At 36.5% G+C, this 20,970-nt stretch overlaps 1 long non-coding RNA gene across 2 annotated transcripts; it reads left to right on the top strand.

Moving 5' to 3' along the window:
* On the top strand, positions 1-15,275 carry LOC135154773 (uncharacterized). 2 transcript variants are annotated; one of them, XR_010294213.1, is made up of 5 exons: positions 1-239; positions 8,363-8,492; positions 9,144-9,394; positions 9,646-9,817; positions 13,058-15,275. It is a non-coding gene; the product is annotated as an uncharacterized LOC135154773 (long non-coding RNA). The 2 variants fall into 2 exon arrangements; XR_010294214.1 differs by having other exon boundaries at positions 20-254.
* The last annotated feature ends 5,695 nt before the right edge of the window (positions 15,276-20,970 follow it).

Genomic DNA, 20,970 nt, shown 5'->3' on the forward strand with positions numbered 1-20,970 from the left:
AGCGCCACCTGTTGGTATCGTGTGACACTAAAATAGATTTAAAAAAGAAGGGCGCTGATTTTAATAAACACCCATCCTGACCGCGTTCATCATGTTTATGTGAAGTATTATTTGATTATTACAGTTCCGAGCATATTTTATTGTGTCAGAAGTGAAAGTGGCTGTTTGTTGTGCAATTCGTGATGGCAAATATGAAGAATTATTAGCAAGCGAAGATTCCTGAGGCTGAGGCAGTGAGGGTGACTGAGTCTGAGGTAACCCAGAGAGCTCCAGCCCGCGTAGCGGGCTGGAGCCCAGACGCTCAGTGTGCAAACGGGCATTCAGGTGAGAGTACCGTGAAGTTTGGTCAAAATAATTTTGATAATACATAATTAAAACAGAAATTAAGCACTTACCACGATTGTATGGATGATAGTCTAACGAGTGGCAGTTTCCTGACATCGAGGCACAGACTGGAACCTCAAAAAACGATCAGTTCTGTCGCGGTAGCTCTCTTTCAGAATTCAACACAAAATGGCCGATCGAGACCGAGGCTAGTATAGCACTAGCGCATATAGACTTTGTCAAATTCGCGCATGCGCCCTACACCCTCTCGAACGGCCATTTTGCTATGAATTTTGAAAGAAGGAGAGCCACCGCGACAGAACTGATCGTTTTTTGAGGTTCCAGTCTGTGCCTCGATGTCAGGAAACTGCCACTCGTTAGACTATCATCCATACAATCGTGGTAAGTGCTTAATTTCTGTTTTAATTATGTATTATCAAAATTATTTTGACCAAACTTCACGGTACTCTCACCTGAATGCCCGTTTGCACACTGAGCGTCTGGGCTCCAGCCCGCTACGCGGGCTGGAGCTCTCTGGGTTAAGTCTGAGGGAGTTGCATCTTCGTCAGGTGACCGGAAATACCAGGCTTGAAAATTACATTCGTTATAAATTATAGCCTCACTTTGCAAGCTAGAGCATTGCAGTGATGGAAGTTGCAGAAGAGCTGGATTTTGGAGAAATGTTCCGAAAGCATGGTCAATGAAACTAGACAGGAGTCAAGTGACTCAAGGGAGGCAGTGTAGCTCAGTCGGTTAGAGCGCCTGTTCCGGATAAGATCGTAGATCTCAACGTGCGTGGGTTCGAGTCCCGCAGCATGCCGGAAGACGTCTAACAAAAAAAACTGATGCTAGCGTTGTGTGTTAACGTGCCTCACCGCTGTGTTCAGTGTGGGTGTGAATGCAGTTGGAAAACACTCCGTCCATCGGAAAGGACGCAAATGTTGGTCCCGTGTATAGGAGAGTCACAACCTATGCACGTTAAAACCAATACACTATTCGTCAAAGAGTAGGGTGTTCACCCGGTGTATTGCACCTGCCGGTCCCCGGTACTACAATACTGCAAGAATCTTCAGGATTGAAGGAGGCAGTGTAGCTTGAAGAAGAGAAGAAGAAGAACTTCAGCCCAACACCAATCTTTCAATCATTGGTGTCTATGTGTAGTATGTCTAGTATGACTATGAGTATGAAAAAGGTGATTTGTACAAACAAAATTATTTAGGCCGGTCTAACAAGTAACGTTTCTGTACTATCTGTTGACGTACAATCACCAGCATCTGGTTGTCGCGTACGTTTGATCTAGATTCTAACACGTCAGGCCTATTTTTATTCTTATATAAGTTAGATCTAACGTTACTCGTTAGATATAACTCTAAATGTAAGAACGTTGAATGATATCACTCTTTAGTCTTTAAAAAATTGATTTTTGTCTCTGACTCTGTGTCTGCGACCTGCGTTCGTTTCAACCACGATTGCACTTTAGCTTGCAGTGCCAGAGACAGAAGCTTTCCCATTCAGCTACTCTATACCTACCTTCCTTCTCTTAAAGACTTGCCCGGTAGACTTGTCTATCCCATAATTTATGCATGTGATTTGCGTTTGCCTTTTCCCCTTAACAACAACACCCTCTTTCCATTTTCACCCATTTTTTTTCTCTTAGTGATTTAGTCTTTTATTTCCTGCATCCCTTTTCTTCTCCTTCTCTTCTTCCTCTTTTTCTTCTGTTTTCCCGTCTTCATCGTCCTGCTTCTGTTTCTTGTGCATCTTCTTTTTCTTCTACATCTGCTTTTTTGTTTTTTCTCTTCCTCCCCCTCCTTTTTCTTATGAATCTTCTGCTTCTGTTTTTTTCTTCTTCTGCATCTTTTGTTTCTTCTTCTACTTCTTCTTTTTCTGCTTTTTTATTTCTGCTTCTTGTTTCTTCTTCTACTACTTCTTTTTTTCTTCTACTTCTTCTAATACTACTACTTCTCCTTCTTTGGTGTCTTATCATTCTTCTGCTTCTTCTTTTTCTTCTGCTTCTTGTTTCTTCTTCTGCTCCTCCTTCTCTTTAGTGATTTAGTATTTTTTTTCTTCTTCTTTGGTGTTGTATTATTTATTATTCTTCTGCTTCTACTTCTGCTTTTAGTTCTGCTTCTGCTCCTTCCTCTTTTTCTTCTACTGCTTCTTCTGTCTCTTGTGCTTCTTCTTGTTGTGCTTCTTCTACTACTTCTGCCTCTGTTTCTTCTCCTCATTCTTCGTCTTATTGTTCTTCTGCTTCATATGCTTTTGCTTCTTATACTTCAAGCTGCTCCTCTTCTGCTCCTTCCTCTTCACTCCCCCTTCTTATTTTCTCCTACTTTTTCTTCTCCTTGTACGTTATTCTTCAACTATTTTTTTCCTTCTAGTTATCTAATCTCTGCACTGTATTGTTTATTTGATAATTTGTTTTGTAATACAAATAAATTTTCTTGTTGAAATTTGACAATAAAGCATGTCATGTGGAAATTTAACTACAACTTAAAACAGATCTGGATGTTTTGAGTAACCCTGTCATTCCCATGTCTTTCCCACTTTATCTCATTCTTTCCTTGCTGTACTTGTCTCCTAACCATTCACCTCTTATTTAATTTTATATCGGATCCTAAACACAGTTCCCATGTTCCTGACAGCTTTACCTTCTACCCTCATTTCCTCTTTGATTCATTCCAATTACGGTATCAGTTGTACATGATCTGGCAATCAACATTGGGATTATTCTTACTTTTGTTATTTTGGAATTGCATAATTTGTGTTTTTCAATACCTGTGACTAATAACTTATGAGATAAATAAAACTATCACAAAGAATATGACATAACATCAACAAATTCTCCTGAATCATAAATCAAGAATTCTTTAGCCTAGGTATCAAGATCTATCATGATTGGGATGCATGTCATAATTTAATACATGTATGCATCCCCAACATCAACATGATAAACAGCCTTCCTATGTGTTTTAATGTTTGTTATGATGTAGAATTCTTGTAAATTGAGCTTTTTTTATTTGATGTTGAATGTATATTTATGTAAATGATTGTAAAGGGTTATGCAATTCGACTTTTTAGCTGCTATAGATACCCTTGTTGTAATAAACCGTAAAAAAAAAAAAAAATGATAATGAGCATTATCTTGATATAAGGACTTGATTTATGTTTTAGAAGAATTTGTTGATATGTATTTTGGAATAAAAACTTCTTGATTTATGTTTCAGGAGATTTGTTGATGTCATATTTGATGATTTTTTTTTCTTCAGGAGTTTTCCAGTCAAATTTAGCTTGTTTTTGTCTATGATAGCTCTGCTTACAGTGCAGTGTCATGTGCTGCCAGAGTTTGTGTCCACGGTTTGCACAGTACAGTAGCTGACTATGCGACATGTAGCTATCTCATTTATGATTGAAACAAATTATAATAATTATAAATTTTGGTCTACATCATACATGATAACTGATCCACAGTGTGCTGCACTCAACCCAGGTGAGGTAAATGGGTACCGGTAGGAAGTAATTCCTTAAAAAGCTGTGTGCGCTATGAACGTCTAGCTTAGCCGGGTAATATAGGAGCGCCTTGAGCACCTAACAAGGTGGATATGTGCGCAATATAAATACCCTATATTATTATTACATGTACATTTGTATACCGGTAATTGCCATAGTCAATGCAATAGACGGTGCTATCGCAGATTTTCACAAAATGTCTATTTGTATACCGGTACATAAGCGAAAAGCTTTCACAGGGACTAGGGGCAATTTTGCCCCCGAAATGCTCAAAAGAGACCTGAAAATGGAAAAAGAGCCCCAGAATGTCCCCATTCACTGCAATGGTAAAGCTTATCCAATGAATCATCTTTAGGCAGAAGATTTCGAAAAGTAGTTCCGGAAAAAAAAAGAAAAAAAAATTTGGCCTAGAGTAAGCTGTCCACATCCTGATGACAAGACATCCTGGATTTTAAGGGACAGTAAGTTCACCATTTTGGCCTTTGCCCAGTAATAGTATGTTACTGCACAGGATGCTGTTTTGTCCTGGATTTCATGATTTTAACACATTTATGTGAGAATATGCAGGCATTTCCATTTTTCTCATGAGTAGAATACTAAAGGCGGTGCTGCACTAGCTCAGGCTAAACAAAATAGTTGTTTGGTGGATCAGGGAAATATTTGTTAAAGAAATGGTGTTGCACCAACTCTAGCTTTTGTTCATTTGAGATAAATTTTCACATTTAACAACCTAACCCTGAAAAGGTCAAGTACTGTACTTGTGCATGGTTTATTAAGGGCTAGTACACTGTGCAAAAATGCATGCTATTTCTTACCAAACCTGCACACCAGCTTAATTTTATTTTTCTTATAAAAGCCTAAGATGACTCCAGCTGGGATTTCAGGCAAACGGATGAGCAAAAAGCAATATCTCCTCTGATAGGGGCTAAATCATCAGATCACAACAACCCATTACTTAAAAAAGCTTGAACTAGTGCAACACCACCTACAAACAAAAATATATAGTACAATCAGACCCCCAAAACATTAAAAGGGTAGCTCATGATGAAATATTACATATTTGAAAAACTTTCTTAATTGAAATCATCTGTGAAACCTACTTTGTAAAGAAAAGGTTTGTTATCAGCAGTAGATATGAACGTAGTGTGTGTACGTGCGTGCCTGCTTGTGGGGACATTGTGGTCTAGTGGTTACGACTCTCATCTTTCAATTAGAGGGACATGGGTTCTATTCCAAGCCATGGTGTGTTGTCCTTCAGCAAGAAATTTACCAACATTTTGCTGCATTCAACACAGGTGAGGTGAATGGGTACCTGGTAGAAATTTATTCCTTGAAAGAAGTGTGCGTAACAGCTGCACTGCTAAAGCCAATGCATTACTGATACTCTAGAGCACTTCTGATATATCGCTCTATAAGAAAGTTTCATTATTTGTTCATTATTATTATTGTGTACATATAGAGCAGCTAGTGCCTATGGCAACATGTGTTACTTCACAGCTGGGGGAGGTATGTTATTTAAATTTAAAATCAACGCCATTAATACCAGAGATACAGTTTTCATTGACAAAAATGTCACAAACTACATTAAGAAAGTACAATGTAGATGGCATGAGTGGCTTTTTAACCGATACATTTTGCATATATATGTTTGGCTATGACTTTCCCAATAATACTGACCCAAACGACTTAAGGGCCAATCGGTTTTAATATAATTTACTGCCCATTTACTTGCTCGGCTCACTTCCAGCCGTTTCCTGATAAAATGCCTAATTTTTATGTTTTTCTGTAACATGTAAAGACGAAACAACCAAAGTTTTTATCCAAAGTAATACATGTAAAATGAATCATACATGTAGCTCATGGAAATTAGTAAGACAATAACAAACTGATAATACACATTAACCTTACATGTACGGTATATCATATTTCGTTATCTACATTTCTTTTCTAAAAAGGAATACTGTATGTCTGCCAGCATCTTGGGCAGCATATGGTGTAAGCTGACATCAAACCATGAATAATGTAGATTCTTCTGAACATATAGTTTATTGAATAGTGGCTGTTCTTATTTTCATTTTACCCAAATCATTATTTTCAAACCAGCAGCCCATTTACAACCAAAATGCAAAATAAGAAAGGGAACAAAATATATTCAATGGAATTAGAAAACAACACTAAATTTACCATTTTACTTTATATTGGGTTGACAATTACTTGTTTTGATTTACTGTACATATATATGATAATAATAAAGACATGACTCAATCATGATTTATAGTAATAATTTTTAAGTTGCTCTTATTTCCAATTTACCGTTAACACTGCCATCTCTATGTGCAGACCTCCGAACATGATCACAAAGTGATCCTCTCCATGTGTGGCTAACCAGGTCCACTGAATTTCTGTGGCAAGGGAGAAGAGTCACTGATCAGCACCAAGCACAGTTACTTGACTTGTCCAGGGTTGAGCTGCTGAATTGCAGCCTTGACTGTGTTCATTGAATGTCTTATCTTCGCCACTGAGTGTGCGCTGTCCACAAATAGAGGCCATTGCCACTGAGTGTACGCTGTCCACACATAGAGGCAAGAGTGATTATGGAAGCAGGTGGAATCACTGCCTTCTGGATGTTGGCATGGTAGGCAGACCATGGTACCCATTCATCTATGGATTTCTTCTATAGAGTATCTTCTAAGTTGCTGTTGATTTACTTTTAACACTGCCATCTCAATGTGCAGACTGTTTAACCTGATCACAAAGTGATCTTTATCGTGTGGCTGGCCAGGTCCACTAAAGCATGGCGGATCAGCAGCAAGTACAGTTACTTGACTTTTCCAGGGTTGAGCTGCTAAATCGCAGCCTTGAATACATGGTCATTGAATGTCTTATCGTCGCCACTGAGTGTGCGCTGTCCACAAATAGAGGCCATCGCCACTGAGTGTACGCTGTCCACAAATAGAGGCAAGAGTGCATTATTTGCGACAGGAGGAATTCCTTGTCCAAGGGCTTGGAGTCGCTGATCAGCACCAAGTACAGGTACTTGTCCAGGGTTGACTTGCAGCCTTGACTATGGTCATTGAATGTCTTATCGTCGCCACCGAATGTGCGCTATCAACGACTAGAGGCAAGAGTGAATTAATGGCGGCAGGTGGAATCACTGCATTCTGGGTGTTAGCATGGTAGGCAGACCATGGTACCCATTAGTCTATGGATTTCTTCTATAGAGTATTTGTCACTATCTTTGTTTTTTACCCTCCTAATCGAGGATTTTATTTACAAATCCAAAGCACGACACAAAGATTGATGGAAAAATTACAATCATGATTTTTAGCAACAATAACAATTATACAATGAAATGTAATATAACAATCAATATGACAATATGTTATCTTCTCTTTGTCTTGTGTCATTTAATTGTATCCTCTTTTCTATCTCTCATGTAAAAAAGCAAACAAGATTTTGTCACTATCTTAATAAGCCAATTGTACTCTTCTTGCACAGAAGCTTTATTCTTTTTCTCAATTGCCACTACACCACTGTGAAGTTCATCATTGGAGTGTGATGAATATTGTATTGGGGATATGCCAGTACCATGAAAGGAATCTTTGGCTGTCCGATCTTATGGCCTCCTTCCTGGCTCTACCTTTGCTAATATTGCAATCTATCAAGAGTTTTGGGGCTTGAGCCCTGGTTGTTTATTCCTGTCATTGAGGGAATTTTGTGTTTTACTGGTATGCTTTTTTTGTTGTCTGTAGTTCCTCTGGTTTTGAAAGTGTAGGAGACTGCTGATTACTTCTTGTGTCTCAGCCTCCCTCACAGTTTCTCCATCCTCACCCGTCATTTCTTCAGTTGTTTGACCTCTTCATGGGGTTCCCTGGTCTTTGCTTAATATCCATTTTTGAGGAGTAAGTTTTATTTCCACAATTTATATTCAATTCTTGTACTATGGACATGTATAGGGCATATTACATCATACAATGTCTCTTTGATGCACTTCCAAAGGAACCTTTTCTTTGGGTCTTTGTGGGGCACGGTTTAGGGTGTCCAATCCTCTTCATTATTTAGTCCTCATTTGTTTCATGTTCCAAGAATCAGTCTTGTCTGGGTCAGTCAAGATTTTTCTCAGTCTGTTTTTTTCTTGTTTTCAATGCTTTGGGGATAAGTTATGGTGCCCAGCACATGTTCTTATATGATTTGGTGGCATGATGAAGCACTGCCATGATGTTGATCGCTCCTTCCTTTTTTTCTCATGAACCTTTTTGGCTTGTGAAGGTGATTATAAAGGCTGCTGGCCCCAAGGCCCTCTTGTCTGGTGTCAAGCCACACTGATGATCTTGACATGGGGATTATCAGGGTATCAATCCACTCCCATTAATTAAGACACAGAAAATTAGTGTATCTCATTTAGCTCAAATAGTTTTGCACCCTGAACTTGGCTAAGGTGCAGAACTGCAGATTATGAAAGTGACGACAATTATGCATGAGAAATGTTTTAATCAAAGACTTAATGAAATATTTTGATTGATTTCAGGAGAGATGTTCTTTACAACATAGTGAGTAATGCATCTGGTCTTGGCCTTCATCTACATGGAGGTAGTGATAATCAGAAGGGCCAGGAATCTTTATTGACAAGAGTCATGGAAGGAGTAAACTGCTGAAGGGTAAGCTCACAAAGATATACTCTTGAATAGCTACATAAAAGGGAACAAAGCACTAAGAAACAACAGTAAAATTTTCTGTAAAAACCAGTAAAATCATTATTTTTTAATGATTAAAAAGTTGATATCAAAGAAGCACATCACTTGTTCTTCTGGTGTTGAGATCACTATTGATATGGAGATTTTCCATTGACATTGTGAGCATTATGTGTTATGTCACATATGTACAACTTTTAGATTACCGTAATATTGCATTGACTTAAATTGTCCCTTTTATCAAATTTATTGATGGATCAGGTGTTTTCTTTAGCATAGTTTTCACAGAATGTATCATAAACAAATAGTTTGTACCATCACTAGCATGGCTAACCAATTTTTTTGTTATTTATCTGTCCATCAAAGGCAATTCATTGTTGTGTATATATTGCAATTTGTTGGGACAGTGATTCTCTGTTTAAAAAAAATGTTCTTTTCTGTTCTTATTCACTAATTCCATTAAAACCCTGGTCTGAAATCGATTTTGTCATAGTCAAAATGTACACAGCAGAAACATGAATTCTGTTTCACAAAGGAAAATCAAAGGAATTTCCATGTGTAAAATAAAGAATCAAAATGGATTTTCCGTTTTCCTAGATTCATTGCTTGTCTTTACAGACTGGCTGAAGAGGAGTCAAAATTGGCAGCTTCCATGTCCGTCTTAAAGCAGAGAAGCAGGAGAAGCTGGCCAATGTTGCACCCCAGTTAGTCTTTGAAGAAGTACTCTCCCACAATGCTGTCCTAGAGGAGATTGTGCTGGAAAGTCTTGCAGCAGAACTGGAAGCCTCCTATGACCACGGTGTGAATGAGGAAGAAGCACTTGCCCAGAACATAGGACAGTCAGCTGCAAGATTGAAGAGAGAGCTCTGGTAAACTGATTGATTAATTTTATCATTCACAGACAACTCAGATCAGTCCAAAAGACTGCTTTTCACCAAGTCTGTAATAAACACAAAACAAACATATATACACAGCATACAAAAATTATTTTCATGTAAACCATTGTAAATTTTACAGATGACAAATATTGACATTAACATGCATGTAAGACTGCTGTTTCATGCATTCAATTCTTTCTTTCAAAAGGGAATTCACACTGCATTGATTTTTATTTTCATAGGAATTCAACAGAGATTGCTGTTGTTGTTGGCAACGTGTTAGTGGCTGCTGTCCTTGTTGCATACTATAATACCCCCACCATGCAGCTCATACCATGTGGAGCTTGTCAACTCTTGGATAGAAAGGTTAAGGAATTGCATATAACAGTAACAGATGACCTAATTCTTATCAAGGTACGTAATCATTTTCTTTTATTGGATGGCTCAGAATGGAATACCTGGCCCTATTTATGGTATTCCATGAAATAAAACCATCCAATAAAACTACTATTATTTATCCACCCCTCCCCCTGAAAAAAGTTATTGAACAAACCATGTCACTTATCACAAGTTAATATGGCCTCACTTTATAAGATTTGATCTTAGAAATTATGACTGACCTAAATTGAGGTTATTGAGTATCATTGTGCATTGCTTTTGCATTGTTGTGCTCGTATAATTTGCACATGCGCAGAAGAATATTTAATAAGGTACTATACAGTGCGTATCAAAAAAAAGTTTACACTTAGAAAAAATCCTGTAAAATTACACATTTGTAATATCCTGAAGATTTTTCCACATTTTAACATTGGTACAGATCCATTTAAGCAAATGATGATATAACTGTCGAAAAATATTTCCGCTTGAGTGAGCACCACTTACTTTTGAATAGTGAAAAATTATTTGCGCAGAACTTTGAAATAGGTATGCAAATAAAAGTTGACCTTAATCATGAAGAACACGTGGAATTTAGCTAGTAAAATTGATTTGAAGATATCTTTTACCTTTTTTAACTTGTTTCCTTGCCCAAACCACTTCGAGGAGTGCATTGCACCCCACCCCACTCCCCCACACACCGAGGCCATCGTGACGATATTTGCTTTACACTGAGCTGTGATTTACATAAAATGGCTTAGGCTTGATTTTCATTTTGTTAATCATTGTCAAGCTTGGGAAAAGTGTGGACAAACAAGTATTAAATGAAAAATGAAATGTAAACCCACTTTAAATGATAAAAACTGTCTGATATAAACTTTTGTTCAGATTCAGTTATGTCCTCAGATCCAGCTGGCACAAAAAGGTAAAGGTTGTGTTTACTAAGTGTTGAAATTTCAATTTTGGTGGCAAAATTGTTAGAAAATGCTTAAATGTATCCGTTTTATTTCACAATTTACTAAAAGTGCAAGGGAAATGTATGAGAAATGTTTCGCAGGGTAAGTTTGATTTCGCCCTTTCCCCTTGACACATCGTACAAACGAGCATTTCTGCGCAACCAGATTTCTGCGAGCTTTACAAAAATGGACAGTGCTCACTCAAGTGTAACATTCTGTCAAAACTTTTACTTTCATTGGATAGAAGAGACCCAAACCAAAGATTATATGTGAAAAAATTACCCACATGTTGTATATTCTTTAATTCCTAGGGCTTTTTCAAAGTGTAAACTTTTTTTTGATACACACTGTATATAGAACAGCAAGAATTTTACAGTAGCCTACTAGATATTCATCAGATTCATCTCATACTGCACATGCAAATCATGCAGACATCAAAATATGCATTTGAATGCATTGTTAAAACACCCTATATTAATAAGGATTTATTTTATTCTCTTCAATATAGATGTCTTTGTTTTCATTATAATTTCTTGAGGATATATCATCTGTGTCGGCAATTGTATTCTCTTAAGCAATTGTAATACTAAAACTTGTAATTACTTTTTTATGTTATTGTTGATAAAGCTCTCAATATTAGTTGACATTGTTAAGGAAGTCAAACAGTTTAAAATTTCATAGAATGTACCAATTGTACCAATGAAATAGAGAATCATGAATCTCTTTAATAATGAAAATAAATTCTTAATAGAATACGGAAATTATGCCGTCACAAATTATTATTTTTTTTTGCATTTCAGTTTTTTTAATACCATACTTCAGCTGGGCATGATAAAAGCAGAGAACCCTTGTTTGATGGGAATCGGTCCATGGGGGGCCCAAGATATAACCCATGAATACATAGTTATTGGCCTGGTTCATGACATAAAGAAACCAGGCCAGTAACATGATTAAATAAATCGGGCTCATTATATTGAACAGTATTATTGATAACAAATTTGTATTCCAATGCCAGTGAATTGGTAGCAAAGAGATGCAGGCCTTGCTCCCTCCCAACAATAAAATAAGAAAAAGAAGGAATATGCTTGCGGGTGGTACCTAGGAAGTTAGGATAACCAGTTGTCCCAATTGAGACCAGTTGACCCTACAAAAAGACCTCAATTGGTATCTAATTGGACCCATTGGACCTTTTGAAACCCACTGATACCAATTGAATCCAGATTGAAACCAATTGAAAATTCAATGGGTGTCGGGTCTTCAATTGGTCTCCACATTGAATTCTAATGGGACCAGTTGAAACCCATTGATACCAATTGAATCCAAAATGAAACCAATTGAAAATTCAAGAGGTTTCAATTGGAATTTGTCCTGGGATATATGATAGGTATGTGCCACATGTCGAGACCCCCATTTTCAACCTGAATTTCTGTTCCAAAGCATCACCAATTTAGAAAGTCATAGAAATAGCTATTTTTTTCCATTTTGGAGAACCTCAAATTTGTGGTTCCTGGTTCATTCCATCATGAACTACTCAGCCGGTCGGCATGGTGAGCTTGATAGGCGTTGGGTCGGGCCGCTGAAGCTCCCCGTGCCGCGCTCCGAACCTAGCGCATTAATAGCTCGAAGCTAGGTAGCACTAGCTCGATCGAAAGAATGGATATTAAGAATAACATGATGCGCATGCACTTCACACGGCTGCTAAGTAGAGATATGTATTGGCTGCTATTATCTAAAGGTAATTAGTTCCAAAGACCCTCATTATCTGATGCGGTCAGTTCCAGAGCATTGCATTATTAGCAATTGTTGATCCTAGGGTAGTCAGGAGACCACCATTTTAATACCAAGGTTTAGTTCAAGAGCCCCCTATTTTTGTCTTTGGTGTGGCGCATAGGTATCATTTTGTAATCCAAGTGCCCCCCCTTTCCCCGGAATATGTTATTATCCTGTTCCTGAATTACATTAAACATGGGAAATAATGTTTGATAAATATTCTTCACAAGAATAAAACACAATTGCCAAAGTCGTCATACTGCCACATCTTATGAAATTATATTAAGGTCTCTATTCATTTATTCTAATTTGGAGGAGGGTGCACGCCAGGGGATGGGGTATATTATCAAATATTTTTTTTGTTTTTTTTGTTTTACTTCTCTCCATCTCAACAAGATTGCTACAGAAAAAAGCCCTAACTCTTCTAGCAATATACAAAATGTTTGTTTTGACATAGTGTAGTAGTACATAAAAGATAATGTAATGACATGTCATGATATACTGATCATTTTCCTAAGAGCCATTTCTCTGTCTTCTTCCCCTGGTGCCCCAGATTCTGATGTCTTCCCTCAAATATCAACCCAACCTTCGATGCCACTATAATGGGAAATAAATTTATGGCGGTTGAGTATGACAACGACGACCACATCGATTACCATGGAACTCATCACACACCCAGGCAGCCAGATTAGCGATGGATACAGAAATGATGAAGGAGGCATATATCTATTTTGTAAAAGGGTGTTGCAAGAAACTTCCAATTGATTGCAAGTCATTTTCAGGTCCCAAAATCATTTGACACGCATTTCATTGCAATTTTGCAATTGATTGATGGTTTCCTCCTTGTATCAACAAAATTGATTTGCTTTACTTAAAATTGATCTATCGATTGTCAATATGCATCTGAACTTTGCAATTGATTTATTGTCAGTAATTTCTTGCAACACCCCAAAGCAATACTGTCAAATCTTCTATTAAGTCCACCCAAGAGGAGCAGGAGAAAGGTGGCCACTAAAGTCAGGTGGTCTTACAGACAGGTTATATCACAAATTCCTTTCTAATCAGAGACAATTTTTGTTGCCACTTAAGTCAGGTTTTTTATTATACATGAAGATAGGTGGCCACTATGAGAGATTTAACTGTACCTCGAAATGTCAAAAAATTTACCTCCAATTTTGATAATATTGTCAGTGTTATATTTGTTTGATTTTCTCAAGCTATTTGAATAAACTCATTAATGATTGATTTTATAGACTTTTAATAGTGAGGGCTTGAAAGTATATCACATTTTGGGGTGTTGCTTGACATTTTGGTTGGGGGTGTAAGACCAACGCATATATCATATTAAAGAAAAAGGAAAATCCTTCAAAGATTAAAAAAGTTATTTGAATTTTTTTTTAATTTGTGACGTCATATACATGTTTATATATGGCCCATATAAAATGCATGAATTTCAATTTTATGACTTTAAAAAATCTTTCAGAAGCGGGTGTGAAATAATTAATCTGTTATACAGATGGTACAATAATATCCATTGGTGGCACGCTATGAATTATCCAAGAGAGAAAAAAGAAGCATGACATCATCTTTTAAATCATACCCCCCCAAAAAAAAAAAAAAATTACCATAGTGTCACTCCTGAATATTACTCTTTATGATTTATTTTCTCTTTGACACTGGTTGCAAATTGATTTTGAAATCTAAATGTTGTACTTGTATACAAAAAAAAAAGCTCTTTCACTGCTCCAAGCCTCGAGAACAATCGGTTTGAGTACTATTCTTAGTGTTAATATCCAACTGGGACTTCAAGTATGCCTAACAGAAGACAATTCATGGACTGACATAGTAATACACCCAGCTCATGACGTAGCACATCTTATTCTCTTAATCCCCCAGCCCCTTATGGCTGCCATATAGGTTACAGTGTTTTTGAAGTTGAATTCTCTTTCTCAATGTGCATTATTCTACAAAAATATTTTTTTTAAATACCAATTATTTTGTGTGTGTTCAGAATATTTAAATTCCACCAATTTGCCTTCGTAAATTAAAATGTTTATATTTTCATGATGTATTTTTAAGTCCAGTCAAAATAAAACAAAATGAAGATTGTTAATATTCAAAATATGCTGCTGCTCACTTGGACCATCTTTATTGCTGGTCTACTTTTCATAAACATTCCTGAAACAAATAGCCAGTGATTTTTTTTATGACTGCGTATTAAAAGTTACTGAAATCATTGCATCTGATTGGCTCAGAGCAAATTTGATGTTTCATGAAACCACCCTAGACCATATGGCTGTTTTAAAGACTAAATACTACTGTGAAAGTCCATCCCAATAAAGAGTTGATTTGAATTGTATGAATAATACAATAAGCGAGGAATCTCACTGTGTTTCACTTTATATTGAAGATAAAATGAAGATATTTCATATTTCAAATATTAACATACAAAAGAAATAGTGATTGTATGATGTCATCGATTCCCTCATTCGTATCCCAACCAGGATTTGCAATATAACTCTCGTGTGAAATTAATAAAAACTTACAATTTCATACCTTTCTCATTTTAGATCCGTTTTGAATGAAATTTTCAACGTTACACTTTGATTTGACTTTCTCTTTTAATTCAAACCAACTTCTGGTTGGGGTGGACTTTTAAGAGTTGCACGGTATTCAGATTCTCTATTTATGACATGGCTGGGGTCCGTTTCATAAAGCTGATCCAAACTTTTGACTGGACTTTTTGTTAAATAAATGACACTGTCTGATTTTTTCTCGGGTGTATTTATTTGTTGTTTATTGTCTAAATATTCTCCTTGTCAAACTCCTCTCAGTTTTCTATATCCCATGTTGTTACTTTCCATTCATCATCATCTTGCTCATCTTTAACTACACGTTCAATAATTTGTCATTTTCTCTTTGATAATTAGTTACAAACACCATCTTCCTATCCTTGTTCAGTTAATCTTAGACTTAAAAAAAAATCTAGATTCTGGAGCCAAGTATATAAATATGTGATTTATTCACATTGACTGTTATGTTTAGTTGTATTCAGGGTATCGCTAAAGTGTTCCAAACATGAGTTTGGTTGTTATCTATTCATATATAAAAAAAAGTTCAGAGTTAGGACAAGATAGAAACATATAAGTGACTTTCTGTGAAAACTCTTTTGCTATTTGTTATTTACATGAATATAGGTTTCCAATTAATAATGATAATGATTTATTGATAAAGTGCCATATGTATTCAACTAGTATATATTGCCCTACAATAACTTGTAATTGAATGTGCTTTGAGATTGTATTTAGAATTATCCACTATGTTTTTCTTTTTTTATCATTATACATGTGATTTTCATTTTAAATTATAACATATATATCTTTAAAATTATATTTTTGTTTTGACAGCATTGAAAATGCTTTGATTCTTTTAACAGTCCCAAATCTCAGATTTGATTAAGAATTCATATAAATGTATATACCGGTACTGTACAAAAGTGTTAAAATATTGTTATTTTTAAAATGTGTAAAAGAATAGCACAAAATATTATGATTATTCTGTATTTGTAACAGAAAATGCTCTGTATTCAGGATCATATTCCTTCTGGTAAGCATCTCTCTCCATTCCTCTATCTTTATTCTCCATTTGTCATCATCCCTATCACTCTGTCATTGAAACCTGCCTTTCTCATAGGCCACTCTCTTCAGCATCCATCTGTACAACTAATTTCTACACAATCCTGTTAACAGTAAGGATTCCTTTCCATTCTTAAACCCATCTTTCATAATAACCACTTTACCCTTCCCATATTATTTTACTACAAAGATTTTTAACATACACTATTTTTTGCTCCGTTATCTCCCTATAGCCGTCCCACCCCACTAACAGACACTGTAAACTCTCTTGCATCCCTCTCGCCAATCACATAGTCATATCCACACCATGCACTAGTAAAACATTTAAATTCCACGATCATTAGAAAAAGAAGTTGGAAAAGAAATTGTGAAATTTGATATAATTTTCTGAATATTATGGCATATGGGCAAATATTAGAGATATTGTGGCTCAGTTGATTAATCTCCTTACTTTGAACCACAAATCTGGGTCTCAAATCCCACCGTGTCCTTTGGCAAGGCCTTTTATCTACATTTGCCACTCTCTACCCAGGTGTAGTAAATGGGTACCCGGTAGGAAATTATTCCCTGAATGCTTGAGCGCCCAGTCAAGGTAGCCGTGCTAATTTTATCCAACACCTACATACTGTATGTTGCGTATTATTATATCCAAAAATTTCAGGAAATCAGATTTCAACAATTTCCCCTTCCACTTCTTTTCTGGGTCATGGAACTTCTGATGATCAGGTACCCCCCCCCCCCCTCTCTACGCCAGGGTCATTTACCCATTCTGAACTCTGGTTTAAGTTGAACCGTTGCTATTATTTTAGCTTTCAAATCTTAAAGGAAACCATGAGAACTCAAGAAGAGAAGCAATCCTATTGGAAAGAGTAAAACAAGAGGAACAATTTAAAACAATTATTTTCATCAAAATTGGTTATGAATGTTTTAAAAGTCTTGTTATATTTTCTTTGGGAATCCTCAAATTGGCCACCATGCTTCAAAATCACAGATTTTTGGACAACTGTATTTCCCCATTATCTTTCAAACTGCATCCTCCTGAGCATAACATATGTCATGGAAAAGTATAATTCACACCAAGTATGACAGGTCAGAAGGAGATGATGTGAAATATGTAAAATTTGTGTATAACACAAATGGAGCAATGTCCAGGAAATCAGCCATTATGTTTGCCAATTTGAGGAGTACAAGACTTCAAACTTCCATGTATGATTCCATAACCGAGTTTGATGAATTTATTCTTTTTGATAAGATGGATTCTCTCAGTTCACCCTGACAAAGAGTTTATTGTAAAGAATTAAAAAAAATTGGTAAAGGTTTGAGGAAAATCCAAAGAATAAAACGAGCTATAAGAATTTTAATTATTTGATTTGTGACATTGTATGCGAGCAGCTTTCCTACATATCATATGGTAAAAAATAAATGAAACATTTTTTCAGAAAATTGTTTTTATTGTACCTTCAGTATTTAAATTCACAAATTATTCCTAAAAAATAAGTCATCACGAACCATTAGCAGCTGCTTGTTTATGACATCACAAATCAAAAACTTGAAAAACTGTCTTAATCTTTAATGGATTTCTTTAAACCTTCACCAATATTTGTCATTTTTTCTGCTCTTTTTACAATGTTTTCGTAAGGGTGAACTTCCCATTGAATAATAAAATAGATTAATACATAAAAAGGGCACTCGGGAGGTCCAAATTGATAAAAGGATTGGTCAGGGGGTAACAATGGATATGAAAAGGGGGTATCAATGAATATAAAAAGGGGGTATTCATGGATAAAGAAGGGGTGGTCAGGGGGTCAGTGGAAAAAAAGGGGGGTATGCCAAGTTTCACAGAATACTGGATGTACACAAATAAGCAAAACTGAAAAGCAATTTTTCAAGGGATTATCAAATTTATTCAAAGAAAAGTGAACAAAAAAAAATGACCAGCAGCCAAGAAGATTCATTCAAGTATACAAGATACCATACCATGACCTCTTGATTCAATGGGGCAAACCCCACCCCTCACAAAATGACAAGCAGCCTAGTCTGAGCTGGGGTCTCCTTGACAAAATCCCACAATATGTGACATCACTACATTGAGACCTATTTTTCAGTGTACAGAGACGGGCTCTCGATACTGCTGTGCATGGTATACAAAACTTGCCACAATGAGAGTGCTTTATTAATGATTTCAATGATCTTTTGTGTAGCCAAGAGTATGAAAGACAATGCATCAACTTTCCAGGTGATTATGTTGCTGGGGACAACAGTTACATTTTAGGGGGAACTTATTTACTCACATTCATCTAAATTTTGCCTCAAAGAGAAATTTCCTTTTACCCCCTCCCTTCCTCTTTCCCCAGCTACTCCCCTTCTCTCTTCCTGCCATAAGAATAAAAATATATTAATCTCCTTTGTAGTCTTCATTCATCCTTGAACAAAACCACATCATTTCCTTTAATCTGCTCCCTTCCTTACAACCATCTCCCCCTCCCCTCTACCCCTTCTACACGAATAGCAGTTAATCCACTGATTGTGCTCTCTTCCCGTACCTCCCTATTCTATCCATCCAGGGAAGCATTTCATGAAGATTTTGGTCGGTGATTTTCACCACCAAATCCTTGAACAGAGCACGTTAGTGATGATCACTCGATTTTAACAAAACTTGTCATGAAACGCTCCCTGTATTTGCCCATTTTCGATTATTTCACATCCTAACATTCACTATCCATGACTGACACTACAATGTTCTTATTTTCAAATTAATATTTTTGAGTATTATTACTAATCATCATATATAGTTTTATTAATTAAAATTTATATTACATTAAAAAAAAATCATTGGCTAGATTTTTTTTTTTGGGGGGGGGAGCTTTTCATTTCAAAAGAGCAAATGGAATATATTACGATTTTGCAAATATATATACCTTTTTGTGCACATGATACAATCAAAATTTCTAAGAATATGGGTGAACACTGCATTCTGATCAAAATAGAAACCAACAAGGAAAATAATTTGTTTTCCTGTCAAGCTAATTTATTTATTCACCATCATACAAGAACCAATTGTTTGTTTGCATACTGTATCCATCACATAACCATGAACTCTGAGAGATCAGGCGAGGCACCGACAATGAAAGATAGATCTAATAAGTTAGGACCTCAACATAGGCTTGTCCTGAGGGAGTACACTTCACATCCCACACTGGTTTATAATCCCCCAACAATCAGTACAATACAATGCATGAACCATAGTAGTGAAGCAAAATGTCAAATTTCAGAGACGGCACTCAAAAAAATTTCAAAAAAAAAATCTTTCCATGAATATAAGAAACCATTTCTTCAGCCGAATGGTCATCAAGAACCAATGACAACTCTCACAGACAGCACCAAATAAAATTGCCTAAACTTGTTCCGGACTGGATGAAGGAAACCACTTCTTTAGCCAAAGGGTCACAGATTGTTGGAAGTTGGAAGAATCTACCAAAACATGCAATGTCAAATCTGACAGACAGCACCCAAAAAATTTCCCAAATTTGTTCCATGCTGGATATAGGGGGGGGGGGGGGGCACTTACATTGATGAGTGGATACCATGCACAACAAAAAAAAAGGTAAAAAGGATGTCTTTTTCAATATAGGGCACGTTACATACGTAACGTAATAAGGGTGTCAAAAACACTAAAATAATGAAAAAAAGGTATCTATTTCGCTAGGAAAGCTGTTTAGGGTTAAATTTGCGAGGGTATAAAAAAGACTTAAAATGTTTTTATAAGGGATGTACTTTTTGCCCCAACAGTCAACACTACGTGTTTAGAGCCCGATTGCACGAGGTGTGGCCGTACTCAACCCAATGATGTACATGTACATGTAGGTAAAGGTAAAACCGACGTCCGAGACAATTAAAATATCACATACTTGTTTAGGGGTTCAATTCAGGGAAAACTTGCCAAGAGTATCGTCTTATTTCCAATACTTGTTAAGTGTAGGGTTTCACATGCAAATACTTGCTAAGGGGTGCATTTCCACAATATGGAAAATACTTGTTTAGGGTGCTTTTCGAGACCCCATGGTTGCACATAGTAGGCCACTCGTCAATGAAAGTGCCCCCCCCCCCCCCCGATATAGATAACCATTTCTTTAGCCAAAGGGACACTTTTGTAAAAATCTACCAATCACTGCCCTACCCACAGACTAGAAGATTGATGAACGAACAGCCTAGCATCACTTCATGTCAACCTTCAGGACCTGGCTAAGAAACTTCTCTGACATGATCGAAGGAACTATAAGCAAGAAGGAAATAATTCTATGGTCTGCAAATCATGCTTTGTATGATCAATTGATCATTGCAAAGAAATGAAAGACTCACAAATTCCCATGAAAGATTTTAGATGGTACAAGATCATTAGCAAATTGAATCATTTAGTGGAGGCCCTTCTCCAAATATAACTTGCGATAGTAAGCAGGTACATGCATACCTTAACCTTATAAAGCCTTGGGGGGGGGGGGGCTTCTTAGCTAAGCCTCCCTCAACATATTCGCGATTTTAAATCTGTAATGATCAGGTCACAACATTTTATGAAATTTTTCTCACGCAACTTAAGACCAAATTCACAACGTGATGGTATGGGGTTGCAAAGTTAGGCAATGTTTTGTAAGTGCATGTCAGACACGAAATTGGTCATTTAATAAATGTGATTTAATTTGACAAATCCAATGAAAATTCATTCTGTATGTACATGTAGCCAAAATTCATAAATGTATCATTATTTTTACTTTTACTGATTACAAGCTATTGATTTGAAATAGTGACAACACCCCCCCCCCCCCCCCCCCCGGTC

Source organism: Lytechinus pictus, chromosome 7, assembly GCF_037042905.1.
Source record: "Lytechinus pictus isolate F3 Inbred chromosome 7, Lp3.0, whole genome shotgun sequence".
Taxonomy (NCBI): domain Eukaryota; kingdom Metazoa; phylum Echinodermata; class Echinoidea; order Temnopleuroida; family Toxopneustidae; genus Lytechinus; species Lytechinus pictus.